We start from the raw sequence: 18,900 nt of genomic DNA, 5'->3' as shown, positions 1-18,900 counted from the left end.
AACTCACAACCTGTGAGAATGCAGTGCAACCTGTAGGGAGAAGGCAGGGGCTGAGGGAGGATAAGAGTGCTCTCCCAACCTTTTCTTACTGAATATTGACCAAAAAAAAAAAAAAAAAAAAACGTTTCCCTTTCTGTGTGCATAGCCATTCACCTGGCATTCACTGCGCAGCCTCTCCTGAGGGCACATGCCTGTAGAAAAGCTCCTCAGACAGCACATGTTTCATTTTCACAAATAAGATGTGCAGTCTCTTAGTCCCAGCTTAAAACTACACCACAAAATTGCACAGTTCCAAAATCTTACAGAGATTTCCTAGCACGGTGTTTAATCCTACCTGCTCCATTCTGATTTCAGCACCCTTGCTTCCCACATTCAGCATAGCAGCCTTACTAGTATAAATTGCTTCCTAGCTTAAAATTCCTGGGAGATAACTACATCTTCCTGGCAGCAACACCTGGCCAATTCACAAGACAACAAAAGCTAATTAAATCACTATTTTTTTAAAGCCCTTTCCTTCCGTGCTTTGGGAGCGTGTCAGAGCAAAGACAATATACAAATTATCTTTATCTCATGTATTCTATCCATCTGTCCCCTGGGGAAAGCTATTTTACAGCAAGTGCCAGTCGTTGTCTAAGCACTTAAGACACTCACTTTGCCAAAAGCATAGCTCACAGCAAACCTGTGTCTGATGCCGGTTACCTTGACCCAAGCTTGCAGTGAAGCTTGTGCATAGCTGAAACAGTGCTGACACCTACTGCCTGGCACCTCCCAGAGCATAGTGAGGACATTGAAAATGTGGCACTTTCCTTCAGAATTCTTCTTCTGCTTTATAGCGGGGGGCAGATTTATAGGAGTATTGCCTTCACACAGCAAGCATCCATCTCAAAATTAGTCTACACAAGCTTAACATATTTAAATAGTTCAGTAGTGTTTTAACTAACAATTATTACTCACAGCCACAATCTTAAGGCAACTAGCCATTATGGCATTAACATCAAAATCTAACTTAATTTCCTCACCTGTATTTTTCCATAATGCAAGATGTTGCTCTTAGATTTAAAGAACGCCCGTAGCCGTGTCATCTGTTGTCTCAGGAATCCCATCTGCAGTGTTTCTGTCCAGCTATAGTGAATACCTTATAGCTAAACTGACCCCCACTCCTACACCACTGCACAGCATCTTATGATGTTCCACTATAAGGTTTGCTTCTGACCCCATCAATCTGCTGTATACATAATGGAGAGATGTATTCCTCTTGATGCACAGATTACCGAGTATGTACACCTTCAGACATCATCTCACACGCCACTAATTGCAGAATACCAAGTTCATCCGTTCTCTCAAGCTCGTTTTACAAAGAACCGAAACACCTAGAACTGGTACTTTCCAGGTCCTCTAAATTTAACACTGGAACACATCAACTGACGTTACCCAAATCTCTTCACCCTTTTTGAAAAACCCATTACAAATAACACAGAATTGGTTGGCAGAAATGGCAGTGCAGAAAGTGAAAACAACCCTCAAACTTCTGTAGTGTAAGGACATTCCCATTAGCATAGTAATCCCTTAGAGCCAGCTGAATACATAAAGCTTTCATCAGCCAAACACGCAACCCGGTTGCAAAGCAGTACTTCGTTTTAGAGGCCAGGGAAAGCATAGCAGGTTTCCCATTGCAGCAATCACCCATTTGTCCATTCACAACTCAAAGTCAGGTCTGCTTTGGAAGCCCAGAATTCCCCCATCTCACTCACTTCTCAGAGAAGAGGCTCAGAGAGTAGTGGATGCATTATGGCGTTATCAGAAATAAAGGAGCTAGCTTTTCTCATTCTGACTGCTTAATCCTGCAGATCCGCTGTTGCGAATGTAGTAATCTGTTCTGTGAGTGATCTAATGCACGGCTCAACGAATATGATGAAACTTATGGAAACTCCATCCCTGCCTAAGGAGTTCACCACCAGAATTAAGTCAACACGTGAAAATACAGCAAACAGACATCAGAGATAATGAAGGAAAAGGATTAAAACAGAAGCGAGGAGGTCAGCTATTTTGTTTGCACGTTACTCTTGCGAGAAATGGGAGAAAAGTCAATAGAGGCATTCATCAGGAGGTTTGGTAATGAAAAGAAGAAATTCCCAGGCCAGTGCTTTAGTGCAATACCCCATATATATCACTCACACACACACGTATATGAGCTAACACTTTGCAACTTCTGGGCCACCATCTGGTAAAATAACTAACAGGTAGAAACAGCGGGTCAGCTCCACTGGTGTGGATTTTTACAAGCGCAGCTTGCTTGTTCATCTCTGGTGAAAATGCACAACTTGTGACGGTGACTAGGTTGAAAAATGGTGTTTTGTAGCTGAGAGTTTTCTCTATCAGACAGTGTTATTGTGCTCTTTGTATCTGTTATAATTTCCACGGAAATAAATAGGAGGCATTACTTTTGGAGCAACCTACATACTGCATTATGTGAACTTACGTCTAATATACCAGCCTAAACTATCTGGCCGTTCTCCACAAGTCCTCTGGCTGCCCTGTGTATCTCACTGCCATTCACTTTCAGCTTGTATCCCTGAGACAGCCTGCGCTTCTCTTGATTGAAAACAAACCCATCTTAATTAATTTGCCACTATGTAATAGTAACAAACAGCATTCAATGGGCAGAAAGGAAGAAGTCCAACCGCAAAATCACGAACAGCGTTGACACAAAAGCAAATGCTATGAACTGAACACAAGTCATTGAAGGTGAAAATTAAATATGTCATAAATGTGGCAGTAAAGCTGAAGAACTAGCCTTGGAAAGAAGTAGTGCATTAAAGAAACATTATCTGCTTTCGAGATGAGCCTTGAACAGCCTACAAACTTGATAATATGATGTTACACACATATTACGAGAGCTGAAATTTCAATTATTATTATATAAGGCCTGTGATCCCTCTCCAAAAAAAATCTGACATTCTTGAGTCGCGTTCCCAGTATTCCACAGCCTCAACCACAACTAAGAAAAACCTTTTGTATTCCCAACACTATTTCATTAAGACAGGACAGGAAAGAGAGCTGACTGTACATAGAGCCTGGAGTTATGTGCATCTTAAACATGCCTATGGATCATGGTGTATTCAGTAAAGAAACTCTTAATTACATGAATTACTTGATATATTTGATAAAAAGCACCTCATTTAAGACGCTGCTGTCATTGATAGACTTTGTGTCCAGTTATTTGGAAGGCACTGAACACAAGTCTTACATTAATCTAACTGGCTTCCAAACAAATTCTTGAAAACTGAAGGTAATTGGCTCTTCATTCAAGGAGTATGAAGATGTATTCCTTCCACTGCATTTCTTCCTATTCTGCACACTGAACTTAGTGATCCCACATCATTTACTACGACAGCCACTTGTATCACCTAGCAACAAGCCTGAAGCAACTCTTATCCCCCTTTTCACCTGGCATAGTTACCAATTTTAAAAATCACGTGGTTTCCCACGCTTGCTTTTCTTTTTTAAATATCTTGCTTTGTTTTATATCTCAACTCAACAATTCCGAACATTTTCACAAGCTGGCAGGAGGCTATTTCACAAAATTCAGGCAGGGGAAATAAGGTTATGAGAGATTTGCCAACAGCAAATGAATGACAGCCCTGCTGCAATAAAACACCCAGCGTGACTAATGCTTTTCTCCAATGCAGATATGCCTGTGCTTCTAGCAGAATGCTGATGATGCATCTTGGACGTAAACGTGATTAACAGCCTCGCTAATTGAGACAGTAAATTGGGCTTTAACCACGCACAGCTTGGAAAAATACTTGAGTAAAACAATAATAAAAGATAGGGAACAAAGAGGTGTATAAGAATATAAGAACTTTCCCCAGGACAAAGGAAACGTGCCCTAATTGTTCACAGCATTGGGATTACACTAATTGGTATCAGCAGTGAGCAGAAAACATCTAGCAGCCTATCTCTTCTGTCTCTGCCATTTGCAAGACAGGAGTGTTCCAACACACCTCTGTCTGGTTTCTGCTGATTCACAGTCATTCTTCAAAAATCCATCCAGGAGATAAACCAAATCTGGTCAAAGCATCAAAAGTTTAAGTGACCAAAGTAAATTAGAGTGAGTCAATCTGTCTAAAGACACTAAAAGATTTATATATTATTATATACAATGTGTAAGACATTCTACATAAATATCCGCACAGAAGAGTTGGATGCAGAATTTCAAATCCACCTCTCTTTACTTTTATGGTGGTGCCAATCTTAAATTGGGTTCCATACATAAAAGCTCCAACATTTCTAACCCGTGAGAGTCATGGCATTGTCTTTGGTTTATTGCCATAATAAAATACGTGCAAAGAGAGAGATTTCCGCTTCTATACCACAAAGTTTGCAATATTTATATTAAAAAAAAAAAAAAAAGACAATAGGGTGAAATCACAGAGGAAAGATTTTCAGTCATCATCTCAAGTTTGTTCACTTTGCAACATCACATCCCATTTCACAGTTGTGAGCGACAAAAAGTTTTAATGAGATCTCTTTCAGTGAATTTATTTATTGCACTTGCCAACTAATACTAACATACACTCACATACTCCACGTATTCCTGAAGTTGTTCTTTACTCACAGCCCTTTTACCATGACTGTGATTTACAAGGATGGGCCAAGAACAAGGCTGTGGCCTGGTGGTCTCTTTGCTGGTTCAGAACACAGTGCAAGTCCCTGGCTGACATCCCTTCACCCTACAGGAGTTCTGCTAGCACGTGGTTGTTCCTCTGGTCTGTACCTGCTTTGTCTTGAGGGGACGTGGGGGAGCAGTGGGATATATGATAATTATCATTTTATAAACAGCCAGATGCAATGGTTGACAGATTTCAATAAATCACAGAATAGAATGGTTTGGGTTGGAAGGGACCTTTAAGATCATCTAGTTCCAACCTCCCCATAGGCAGAGACACCTCCCAGTAGAGCAGGTTGCTCTCAGCCCCATCCAGTCTGGCCTTAATGCCTCTGGGGACATCCACCACCTCTCTGGGCAACCTGTTCCAGAGTCTCACCAACCTCACAGTAAAGAATTTCTTCCCAATATCTAGTCTAAATTTACCCCCTTGCAGTTTAAAACCATTTTCCCTTTCACAGCACTCTCTTCTGGAAGCTACATTTTTCTTCAAAAAGAGGATTCATTTGCCATATTTGTCTTTCCTCTGAGATAGGGACCTTAACCAACTGTCCTTCAAGCTCCCATTTAGATCCATCTATTGGAGTCATACGTTGAGTAATCCCTCCTATTCTGTGGGAAGATTCAATATTTGGACTAAAAGGGCGTCCAACTTTATCTAAGGTTTACCTACCTTTTAGAATATTTTGATTGTATAAATCCCTATATGTCTCTTAAAAGGCAAGTTCTGAAGGAAAAAAATGTCCTTTTCACACATCACACTTACATGGATAACAGAATACTAGGTTTCGAGTTTTTCCTTATCTTACAGAAGAAATAATTGCAGTACAGCCAAATTAGACAACCTGGCAGGACAAACGGTGATGACACCAAGGGTTGAATTTGCAACAGAAAAACGCTGAGCCCCTTTCTCACCAGACTCAGTGGAAGATAAGTTAAACAAACACCACGTGCTCTCTGGAAAACTCTGCCTGGTGGGAAACCGCTGCCTGGTTTCATCGAGAACCTGTTGGCTGAAACACAACGTGGACATAATTTCTTTGCAGTACACAGGATGGATGCCCAAGCAAAAGGAGGCAGTGTCAGAGAAAGACCAGCAAAGGAGCAAAGACACCAGGCTGTTTTCTCCACACGGACCTGAAAGGCATGAAAAACAACACGATGCTACCAATTTTCATAGAAAGGCTTTGTTTTATTTTCCAGAACAAGAATGAACTATTGAGCATCTTCTTCCACAATGGAACTCAGGGAGCAGGAAAGTTGAAAGCATTACCTGCTATCAAAATTGGCAGATGTTCCATTTATCACATCTTGTTTAGGTAAAGATCTATAGTGAATGCAACCACTCAGCTCAAATAGCGCTGCTACATCCTAAGACACAAACTGAGAGGTTTAATTCATCATTACTTACACCTCTTCTTCGTATTTCAGAGAGGTGCTTTTTAAATTAAAACCACTAATGAAAAATCTGTATAAATACAGGAATAAGAAGGAATCCCCTCGCTTCTGGGGGCAAGGACTCTGCCGCTATTGATGTCGCCTTTGAATTTATGAGAGCGTTTTCTCTCAATTCAGATTTCTCAGGTTCCTCAACCCGAACGCGTTCAGGTCAATATTTCTTATAAGAAAACCCTAGTTGTCCCTGACCTCCTATCCACACTGACGTCACTGGACCTTGGATGCAGAGAGATGACACAATGTTCAGGATAAATGAAAGGAAAAAGAGAGGGGGAAAAAAAACAAAAAAAAACAAAAAAAACAGAGATTCCACGTTCAGGGTCTGCTGATCAATGGAAGCCTGACTCAGCAGCACAAAAAGCACATCCCCATTGGGCGAGGAGAGGGAGCGGCCAGAGCCGGGCAGACACAGAGGTCAGCAGCAGGGCTGGGAGCTCCTGGGCCACGTGCCTGGTGAGGGCATGGCCAGGAGGACCCAGCAGGCTGCTCTCCACACGTGCCCTGCTCTGCAGCCCCACAGCTGTGAGATAGGGCTGGCTGCCTGCTGATGGCAGCTCCACCGCACCAAAGCTTTGTGGAGATGAGTTTAAGTGCAGTCCATCTCCAGTATCACGGCCAGCCCTGAGAGCTGTGGGTGCCCCATCCCTGGAGATGCTCAAGGCCAGGTTGGATGGGCCCTGGGCAGCCTGAGCTGGTGGGGAGCAGCCAGCCCATGGCAGGGGTTGGGCTCAGGGGGCTTTGAGGTCCCTTCCAACTCAACCATTCTGCAATTTATGAAGTTTTCTCTCATACATACAGGAACAAGAAAATAAGTCACGAATCCTATTGCTTGTTTGAACAGTGTAGCTGAGCTATAATATGTGCAATGCATAAACTACGTGCAATATACACTACCTGGAGCACAACGTGATCTCCCTGCGCTTATCTCTGTTTCAGGCATGCCACCTAGCAGCTCTGCATTACAGCCTGAGACCGTGAGGGATGTGGTTAGTGGGCAAAATGGTGATGGGCTGATGATTGGACTAGATGATCTTCAAGGTCCTTTCCAGCCTTAATGACTATACAGTCTCCTCACTGGGTACTCCTAGAACACCTTGCGGAAGGCCCATGAGATGTGTGTAGACCATGTAACCACCAGAAGATTGGGGGAAAAAAAACTAGAGAGATGATCATAAGAAAAAGTTGCTCGAGGGAACAAATGGGAATATGATATTTGTTTTTCCAGGAGGAAAATACACATCTAAATTGTGGCACCTCTCTCAGTTACACTCTTCTGGCCCTACCCTGACTGAGGAGTCGCAGTAGGATGGCTTCCTGTCAGGTTCCACTCCTCCTGCATTGCATAGGGCACTTCAACGGCTACTCCAGTAAGCTATAAATAATTAACTTAACCCACACTGTGCAAGCAACAGGGCAAAGGATTACAAAATCCATTTATGCAACTGGGATGTATTACACAGACATTCAGAACAATTCAGCAACCTGAATGCCCCCCCCCCTTTTTTTTTTTTTCCTCCAGTTTTTATACTGAAGGTGGAAAGCATTGAGAAACATAGACGTAGCATAAGATCTGAGTTAAAGAATAGAAATCCTAGGCAGGACTGAAAAAATAAAACATCTTAAAAGTCACTCATTCAGATTTCAACAGAAAGCATCACTAATGCTGAACTTCAGCAACAACAACAGAAACACCCACACCATGAAATGGATTATTTGCTCTATTTGTTCCACTGCAAAAGCTGAAAGGGATGTAAAATCTGGCAATAGAGATAAACCAGGAAGAGTAATGCACATAACTTGTTGGGTTTCTCTTTTTTCCTCCCCTTTCAATTTATGATCTAGCAGGATAATTTTCTCGTATGCTTTTCATTCTAAAAAGTCTCTGGAAATCCTTCCTTCCAGCATCTTGTTCTGGATGTATTGACAGTACATGCACAAACCTCCACAAACATTGTCCACAAAGCAAACAATTGTTTCCACATAATTGGAACTGACTAATCACAGTAATGTATACTATTTGATCATTTAAATGTTATTAAGCAACTGACAGCATTCATTTCCTTGACTGCAGAAAAAACTACCACTGTTACTTGGTGAGACTTCATAACCTTCCGCACTGCCTTCCAGTTGAAAAATATCATCAAATTCAGCATTTTTGTTCTGGTCTTTCTGTATGATGTCTCACAATTATTAAATTGCTGATCTATTCAATCCACATCTCACATAACATTTTCAATAAGCATCCTTGATTTAGAAGAGTGAGTCATTAGAATGAAGAGCTGACACTTGGTTGCTGAGTTACAACAACGCGTTAAAACTCACTTTCATCAAGAGAAAGAAGTTACTCCAGACATCACCATCATTAATGTTTAATAGGCTCAAACGCATACTTGGAAAAACCCAGGCAGGCAACTTTCATTACAGGTCACTGACATTCCCTGAGCAGAGCTATCAAATGAGTTATAATGTAAAACAGGTCTAGAAATTTCTTCCACCAAGAAGCCAAAAGCACATTTAATGGCCTATTTCGTATTTGTAATTTTAGAAGTGCTGATCTGCCAGAGGGATAGAGTGGATCGATGGGCCAAGGTAAACTGTATGAGTTTCAATAGGGCCAAGTGCTGAGTCCTGCATTTTGGTCACAACAACCCCAGGCAGCGCTACAGGCTTGGGGAGGAGTGGCTGGAAAGCTGCCTGATGGAAAGGGGCCTTGGTGTACTGATGGGCGGTCAGCTGAATATGAGCCAGCAGTTTGCCCAGGTGGCCAAGAAGGCCAATGGCATCCCGGCTTGTATCAGGAATGGAGTGATGAAAGGACTAGGGAAGTCATCCTGCCTGTACTCGGCACTGGTGAGGCCTCACCTCAAGTACTGTGTTCAGTTTTGGGCACCTCAATACGGAAAGGACATTGAGGTGCTCGAGCAGGTCCATGGAAGGGCAACAAGGCTTGTGAAGGGCTTGGAGAATACGTCCTATAAGGAGAGACTGAAGGAACTGGGGCTGTTAAACTGGGGAAAAGGAAGCTGAGGGGAGACCATATTGCTCTCTTCAAATATCTGAAAACTGATTGCAGCAAGAGTAGGGCTGCTCTCTTCTCACTGGTGACAGGACAAGGAGAAATGGCCTCAAGTTGTGCCAGGGGAGGTTTAGGTTGGATATCAGGAAAAACTTCTTCACAGAAAGGGTTGTTAAACACTAGAACTGGCTCCTCAGGGAGGTGGTTGAGTCACCACCCTTGGATGTGGCTAAAATCCCTTTGGATGCGGTGCTCAGGGACGTGACTTAGCGGACGGTTGTTAGAGTTAGGGTACTATGGTTAGGCTGTGGTTGGACTTGATGATCTTTAAGGTCTTCTCAACCTGAGCAATTCTATGATTCTATGATTTCAAGAGTCTTCTGCAGCCTCTTGTGCAGCGCAGCCTTCAGTCTGGGCAGAACAATTCCACAAGAACCTGAGACCACAGGGCTCTTGGAGCCAGGCAGTCCCACGCACTGCTGAGGTCAGTGTACCCAGTCCAAACAGGGCACTGACCGGCTGTGCAAGTATGTCCACAGACTGAAGCCAACAGAGGTCACAGCATTCACACAGACACCTCATCTACAGCTATGGCCAGGCCTCTGGAGCTTCCCACCTCGCTCCATGGAATTTGTGTACAAAAAGAGAAAGACAGAGGGTACAGATCCTACTGCTTCCTTCTGGTCCCTCGTTGCCTTCAGCTTCCTTACTGTTCTGGCACATTTGTCTTAAGACCATGACTTTTAACCTTCCCAGCAGTTTATACCATGAGAATTTGTTCTCTTCATCTTTGAAGAATCAATAACAGTGACTTTAGAAGTTCCACCCAATTTCCAAACAGAAAAGCCATTAAAATGTGGAAACCAGAAAACCAACACAGATTTCCTTGGATAAAATTCTTGAATAGATCCCATTGCAATATTTGTTTTTAGTTCTTTCATGGCTAGCCACTGTTCATCACAAATTCCTGAAAATCCAGATTGATACAGGATACACCACTCAGTTCTACACAGAGTCATAGAATGGCCTGGGTTGAAAAGGAGCACAATGCTCATCTCCTTCCAACCCCATGCTGTGTGCAGGTCAACAACCAGCAGCCCAGGCTGCCAAGAGCCACATCCAGCCTGGCCTTGAATGCCTCCAGGGATGGGGCATCCGCAGCCTCCTTGGGCAACCTGTTCCAGTGCCTCTCCACCCTCTGAATGGCAGCCGGTGCTAGAACCAAGCCATCCCTGCTGCTAGCCTGCAGAATCACTCCTCAGTAGATTTAAGGCTGCCTGAAGCTCTGAGCATGCTGCAGGAAGGAGGCTGATCACCTTTCTCATCCAAATTATTTCTCTGGAAAAGTGACGACCTCTCTTTCCTTTACACTCATCTCAAGTTCAGCTACTTCTGTTCTGCAACTTTCTGTAAAACCTGCCCAGACAGGCTAAGAACACATTGCAAGTACACATACCTCAGGCATTCAGGTCTGCTGTGTTTGAAGTACACACTGTTTTAAAAAATAAGAAAACAAGGCCAGCTACAGGAGTACGGATCAGAACATTTGAAGTACTGACAGATGTATCTATTTGTGAGCAATCATATATACATTTAATATCGTATCTATTGATCCTGTTGTTTCCACTCTCTCTTGTCTGTACAACACTGAGCTCTGTTTTACTAAATGTTTCATAATTCCATTCACTGAAATTCTGTTCCATTCTTTCACTGTCGTTTGGTTCCTCCCCCATGGAGGAAATCAAGTCTAAATTTCACAATCCATAACAGTTCCACCCCCTTTTTGAAGCAATGTGCTCCAAACACACCCAGGGTTTTGAGATTCTGTGCTTTTTTTCACCCAGCTGTAACTTTCAGACCCAGTAACTTGCTTTGATTTTCTTAGTTCCAATAAAGCAGAACCAGTCCCTTCTGTTTGGTGTGAAGGGGTACCTTGGGTGCTACCTCTTATCCATCATCCTTCAATAAACACATCAGAGCAACACTCCCAGCAAGTTGGGTACAGGATGAGAACTGATGTAATTCCAGAGAGTAAGACAGAAGTAGAAATAACGCAGATGGCAGAGTGCTTTCCTCCCCTGCTTGAGAGGTTAAAAAAAAAATAGCCATCTGCCTCAATATATCACTCCATTTAAAACAGTGGAATGAGAGCACAAAGAGCCTAACAATCTCTTGCTTGATCTCCCGGACATCTCTTAGTGCTCTACTTTTGAGACTTTCAGTCTGTCACACCTACTGGAGCTCCTTCAAACAAAGCTCCTGTCCTGTTGGGCAGTAAGGCAGCAGCTACAGAAAAGGCACTGATCCTGTTTGAAACATTGAAGTAGTTCCAGAACAACAGGATAGCAGGTGGGGGCATAATCTGCCACATTGCTCGGTTAGTAGTACTCCCGTAGAGACTGGTCATTACTGTTACAAAATATTTAGGTACAACCTAAAGAACAACCAGCTAACTAGTCATTAGCCTACCAAATATTAGTATTGGCTGAATTCTGAATTACAAGCTGTGCCCAGCTCACAGCAAGCCCTTCACAGCTATCTACACTCAGCTGTAATGAGTGTGTGATGTGTGTGGATTGCCAGCATGGCCAGAGTCCCATATTAATGGAAAAATAGAAGCTCAGTGAACCAAGCTAGCTACCTTGCTGCTGGAAAGCAGGGTATGGAAGCATCACATGCACTGGAATAGGGTGAGAAACTCTCCATATCTTAAATAAGGTGCCAGGAATAATTAATATTTGAGGATACCACAACTCTCTTCTGAAATATGTTGTGCAGTCTCACAAAGACAAAAGCTGGTAAAGAGACATGGCAGGAGAGCTGTGAAGTCACACACAGCATTCAACACATGCTACAGACTTCAAAGAGTACACCAGAAACACAGCAAAACATACCTGCTCTGACTTGTTCACATTACAGGAAGCCTCAGTGACATACTGTCATTCTGGAAAGCTTACAGAGGTGTTTATAATTACTGTGTTACTGTTCATAAATTGGCAAAGCAAAGATGCTGCATTTATAACATAATCCTGCTGCAGCCACTTAATGACACTCTGCAATTAATAGGACATGACGACTCGACTTCTAAAACCCTCTGACTGGAACCTGATCTACATACTGAAGGAGAGTACATCCCATTTTTCCTTAGGCAAAAGTGCCAATATTTCCATAAGAAAAAAAAAATTATGCTTATAAGGCTGATTTGATAGGCCTTATGCTTTAACAACTTTAACAGGTACATTCTTTCCTTCCTGCAGCTTGCTAGCACTGGGCCAAGTACTATTATTATTTTTCTTCATGCTGCAACGCCACCAAGAACTAAAAATCACCTAATAAACATTAATTAACAATGACACTACAGAGTGCTGTGCCAGTATCTGTCATGTTAAGATGTGAAAAGATGAGACACTAACAGGGACTCTTTGATCACACAGTGAATCAGCAGTAGGAAGAGACAATAAATGCTCATTCCTGTTTTTACGTTGCCTGGGCACCTGAAGTGGCTAAACCTTCCACTAATTCTACTACTTTAAAACAGGACTTCAAATTAATTAGTTGAAGTGCGTGTTTATATATGCAAAGACATTGCAATAGTCTGGTGGCCTTCACAAAAGGACACGGAACCAAAAGTTACGCAGATTGCTCCAGAGAATACCAGTTGTGCAAGCTTTGCAGCCCCTCATTGGTAGCTTCAGTCTGCCAGTTTGTTTGCGTAACAGCTGGAAGGTGGTGCTGATTAAATTTCTCTTGCAGTTTGATAGGCCAGTGCTAACTTGCCTCTGGTTCAAAGCCAAAATACAGAATAAGATGGAAAGTAAAGCTTTATAGAATCAGTATCTTGTGCTCAATTAAGCTTTGCTGTTTCTCTTTAACTGAGGTAACTATTTCACATTCCACAATTCCCTTTAAGTTAAGCCCTTACCAAAGGTTACACTGACTCTACCACAGTTAAATTGCATCTTTTTTCTCCAGTCTTCAGCAACTTTATCTCAATGTTTATTCCTTTACATAGAGCATATATCCAGCATAAATTGATCTCTCTGGACCACGAGGTGCTACTCACACTAATGTTTTAAGTCAGTTAGCAATCTGAGAACATCTGCAGATGACTGAGATACGAGTACTGGTTCTTCCTATCCCGTCTGGACTAATACCCATGGTTACCAGTGCTGGAATTGTCATGTATGTCTACTTCAGCACTGATAAGATCTGCAAGATCACAATACAAGACAAGATCTGGTTGTTAAAGTTCAAGCACCGTATCTTAGATGTTTCACATAAAGCTCTAAGCTGCTAGGTTGGACAACAAACTTTAGCCACGGCAATTAGACTCAAGATTCACTCCTGTACGGCCGTAACAAGTTATTCACCCAGGAGTTCTTCAGTGCCAGTGAATAAGGCACTGGCAACCATTTTGGAACAGCACTGTGAAAATTTAAGCCTAAAAGTGCAGCCTACAGATGATGCTTGATTCTGTGGTAAAAATGAAGGCAATTACAAATACCATCAAGACAGTAATAATGATTTTACAGGTAGATGCGTCTGGTCTTTATCTCCATGACAGATACTGAAAAAACCTATAAAAAGTAGCTTACAAACACTTGGTGAGATCGCAGTAAACTGAAGCCTTTCAAACTAGATCTGCTTTTTCCCCACTTAATTAATGAAGAATAATGAGATGCTTCTTTACTGTATATCACAAGATCTTTTAGGATTACAAATCCATCAATTGCAACAAATAATAGTTGATGCTAATGCTTTAATAAGTCACCTGAGAGCACTCATTACTACCTGATCAATTTCCACTTGTGTTTAACCAGAGCAAAAACAAGGTACTCCCACAACCTCCAGTCGACCGGCACGCACCTCAGACAGCCTAACGTCATCACTACAAGGCCATCTTTACAGCTGAGTGCACGCCTTCCCACTGCAATCACAGTCAAGCAAACATAGACTAAAGTAACCTCTTGTTTTGAGCTGAGTATTTGAAGAATGATCGTGACCTTGATCCATTCTCGTGTAGCAGATGTCTAGATGACCTATCAGCTGCAGCTTGCAACACCTTTTTCGGCCTCTTCTCTACATAGGGTGAATGGTGCAATCCTGCCCTGAGCCAATAGACTTCCAAACATTCACCAATGTATTTTACCGCTCCCAGTTCCCTCAGCAGATGACTGGTTTAAGAGATATTCTGTAAATCATGCCGTTAATCCTCCAGGCAAACAGCAGGGAGAAAATGACAAAACTGAAGGGCTTTTTTTTTTTCCAGAGTGCTCTCAAAAGCCAAGGTCACGTCCAAGCATAATGAGAGCCTACAAAGAGTGCTCTGATCAAACATATTGACCTTACCTACAGTTCAAGCAGCCACAGCTGCCCTTATGCCTTCAGGAAAAGGTTTGTTAGGAACAGTGCTATCATCCAGCCTCTCCCTTGTTTACTACTCCTTACAACGATATTAGTTTAACCACATCTGAGAAAAGCGTGTATGCTTTTCTTTTTTTGCAAAGCATTGCATATGTTCTTGTGTCAGTGATGGAGAAGGGAAGGCAAGGGAGAAAAAGGGAGGGCACCTTCATGAAGAGACCGAAACTGATACCAAATATCTTCCTCACTCAGGTTGCCTTTGTTTTGTGAAGAGAACACATACAAACATGCAGAGCTTAAGCTCTTCTAGTCACGCCTACATTTTCCTGGACTCTTATCTCTATTGCTAACACCCCCTGCCAAATGGTTCTTTGCCATCTTTTCCTTCTAAAGACAGTATCTGCCACAGCATTGGAGGGCTTGCAAACAGTATGCACAAGCATGCACCCTGGCTGCACGCACATGCACTACTTCCCATGCCATTTAATCTCCCATCTCCAGAGCAGGATAGCTTTTGCAACATAGAATTATCTCATTTTTATCCCAATCTTTGTTTCTGCTTTTATTTTTGCAACATGAAAATGTGCACAAGTGTACCCGTCTCTGGCACATATTTTCCTCTTGGTGCCCTAACACAAAGAAAGAACTTACCTGCAGGCTGTCACCCAGGCAGAAGAGAGGGGTTTTTGTTTGGTTGTTGGTTTTGTTTTTAACTTGGAAGACTCTTTCATGCGATTCCTTGCCTTCAAGGCCATGAGAAGGTAGCATTTTTCATGCTAAAGTTGATGATTCTGTTAGTACTTCTGCTTTAGTTGAAAACAAAGGGTCTTCCTGGACTTAATCACAAGATAACATTGTAAGAAATAATCCGACCTGATTATTTATAATACTCTGTCCTGAAGCATCTTGTTGGTTCCCCATGTTAAGCAAAGTGGAATTTTAACAAAATGCAGCCTGAACAAAGGAAACACGTTAACTATGTTTTACCATTCAAACACAGACAGCAACCGTTGCTCAGTGCACCGAAGTTGATCAGTGGTACCTCTATCAGTGGGAAATGATATCAGTGAGCCTGGTCCACTTGCTTACTACCCCTTCAAATGCTGAAAGAGACACAAGTCTAGGCCTGTGTTAACATCTCAGAGTCCCCACCCTGAAGTAAGGTTATCCAAAACCTACAGATAATCTGGAAACATAATTTGATTTTGACTATCTTCTCCCACTACAGGAACTTTCCCTGTCAAAACTTTCCTATTCTCCCAAGTCTGGGCAGGAACATAACTACAGGAGCACAGAGGGCTGAAACAAGCAAAGAAAGATCAAGCTGAGTACAACGCAGGGCATTGGAGGTGCCCAACATGGAAAAAGAAAGTTATAGATGAGGCATCCTATCCACTCACAGGGTACTCACAAATGTGAGCAACAGAAAGGACACACGCCTCACAGTTGACTAGGTGAGAAGGATGTTCCAAAGTAACCTATGCTTAATTAACATGGTATATATAACACAAGCTCCTGAGAGGAGATGTGATATGAAAATAAGCGGCCACCTTCAGTTTGTGAGCTGGCAGCCAGCTTGAGCACATATGTTACTGAGTAAGTCACATAACAAAAAGCAAACAGCAAGTGGTTCCATACCTGCTTCTTCAACTGTATAAAAGGCCTGGTGCTCAACTCCAGGTGTGCTTGCTTTGCAAATGACTGCCTGGCACCCAGCTCTGCAAACCTCAGCTCAAAGCACTCATTGGCTTGAGAACAGCAGACACAAGCCCGACCCTTGTTGTAAGACAACAACTTGGGTATCATTTTGAAGGAAAAAAACTGGAATAGGCAAGGCAGGAGGAGGTACCGTGAGACAAATCTATCAAGTTTATGACAAATATAATAATAGTTATTGTATATGCAAAAAGCAGACTGCAACAGCACATAAATAAACCCCAACAATAAAATCCAGGAAATGAGTAAGTCAGGAACTTCATTTTAAATCATTTCAAAAGCAGCAGGTTTGCACCTTGATCACTCATAAAACAACATAGACACAATTAATGTGATTAACAGGAAAAACAAGATCGCAGAAGAAAAAGCAAGAACTCACATACCAAACTGGAGGCAGCAACCACATGTTCAGTTCTCAGCACAGACAGCCAGAGACCTCAGCTCTGCTGACAGGGGTAGAAGGTGCATTGCCTAAAGCGCTGCTGGATGGCCTGCATCCACCCTACAACATATTAGTCCAACCTGACTTTACTGGGACAGGTTCTATTGAGGTAACTCACTTTCCCCCACTCAGGTGAGGCAGCATCCTACATCTCAACACTCCCCACTCTGAGAGGCTACAGCTTTTTCCCACCAAGACACTGACAGAATGGAGCGAGCCACTTGCTTGTCCCTAGCCTGCCCCTACCAGACTGCTTCACTGCTTCCTTCCTAGCACAGCTCCTCATCCAGCAGCACTGAAATCACCACCAACGTGTCCCCCCCCCAACTCCCTTTAAATCTGTTGTCTGCAGTTCTTATCCAAATACAGGTGAACTCAATTTGTTACTAACACAGCACACCTGCAGCAGGACCCCACGTGCACAGAGTACAGAGAAAAGCCTCACTTAGCCTCTCTGTATCTCATTATACTCCACTGGAGATCATTGAGTCCAACCCCCTGCTAACCTAATTCCCTACGGCAGGTTGCACAGGTGGGCATCCAGGGGTCTTGAATATCTCCAGAGAAGGAGACTACTACCTCTCTAGGCAGCCTGTGTCTAAGCCTGTTAGCAGCAGAATCTCTGATCCTGCCCTAGCTTCTCTTTAGATTGAAAGGAACAAACATTTCTACTGAGATGGGTTAAAACATCCACCGTGAATGCTGGATTGGAAGGCAGAAGGATGGCTGTGTCTGAAAGAATCTGAATGGTGTGTAAAGGACTTTCCAGAAATGAAGGATGGAAGAAGGAAGACAGGGAGATACAGAGAAGAAAAGGAATGAATGAAAGGTTTCCGTGCTCTAATTTTTTGCTCCTCACATTGCACAGGCTACAATATACAGAAAGGAGTGTGATTCACACAGAGGCAAGTGTGCTGTAGAGAAAGTGCAGACATTGAACGCAGATTATCACACAAACTTCCGAGACACACTGAGTTCTGATGTACACCTTAGTGGAAGAATAAACTTCTACCACAGAAATGTATCAGTCCACTATTTCTCCCTATGACAAATCACATTGCTATGCCTTGCATTTGAACACACAGGCTTCCAGTAAGTTATTTACACCTCTCCATGTGACATCTTCGTTAATTTGCCCTGGAACCACTCACCTGACCCTGGATTTATACCACACTCCCCTCATAAACTGGGTGAGCAGCTATATGTGAAGGGCAGCAAATGAGAAGAGCCACCACCACCGCCACAGAGTTCATTAACACACATTACAGAAGGAAGGCAACGTATTTCAACTGTTACTTGTATGTTGCATCATTGCAATGCATGATTCACATCACAGTAGTAGCATTAATTTCCAGTAAGTCATAAGCTGCTCTGTTCCATAAAATACCATAGTCCCACTTGTAGATGCCTGAAATTCAAGCAGAGACTGAAAAGAGGTGCAGAAATTAAACTAGTAACTGTTAATTTATTAGATAATTTTCCCAAGGTTGCTCAAGGCAAACCGAAGCAGGAAACCCAGCTCTTCTGGCTCTTCCTCTAGCTGTTAACCACAGCATCCTCTCTCCCTTGTCTCCCAGGCAGTGTATCTGACACGCTTGTTGCTTCCTGCCTTCTTCCTCCTTCATATTTATGGCTTACCTCATTTCTAAGTGCAGGTTATTTCCAAGTCCGTGCCATGTTTGGCACACACTGCCTGCACCTATCCATTTTAGCTATCCATCTTAATCACCTGCAGCTCTGTCTTCTGTACTCCTCCTTGCCACGCTCTCCCCCTGGTGCTCCTGCCTTGCTCCTGCAGGCTGCAATCCTGTTCACACACGGGGCCTGGATGCAGGTGCTGGGAGCTGAGAGAAAAATAGATGACCGGTGCTCTCTCAAATGCCACCATAAGTAAACAAAGGGAAAAAAGTCTACTCCTTCCTATTTATCAAATACAATCATCAGATAGACCCTTCTGAATAACAGGGCAGTTTCTCCCTGTCAAACTCATGGAAATTCCATTGGGATTTGGAGTTCGTCTCTTGGACACCAGCCCAGAGGGACAGTACAGTTCAGACTGTCGTGCAGCTCTGGGATTAGATTCCCTTTTACTTTAATTCTCTCCTTTGCTGCACTCAGGGACATAACTTTTAGGTCTATTTTCTGCATTATTTGTGCCACTTCAGTCTCTCTCAATACACGTGCATGGTGAGAGGTAGGCATTAGGACAACAGATACTACCAAGCTCATTCCAGA

This window comes from Tetrao urogallus (assembly GCF_951394365.1).
Source record: "Tetrao urogallus genome assembly, chromosome: 2".
In the NCBI taxonomy this organism is placed as follows: Eukaryota; Metazoa; Chordata; class Aves; order Galliformes; family Phasianidae; genus Tetrao; species Tetrao urogallus.
This window is presented reverse-complemented; position numbering follows the sequence as displayed.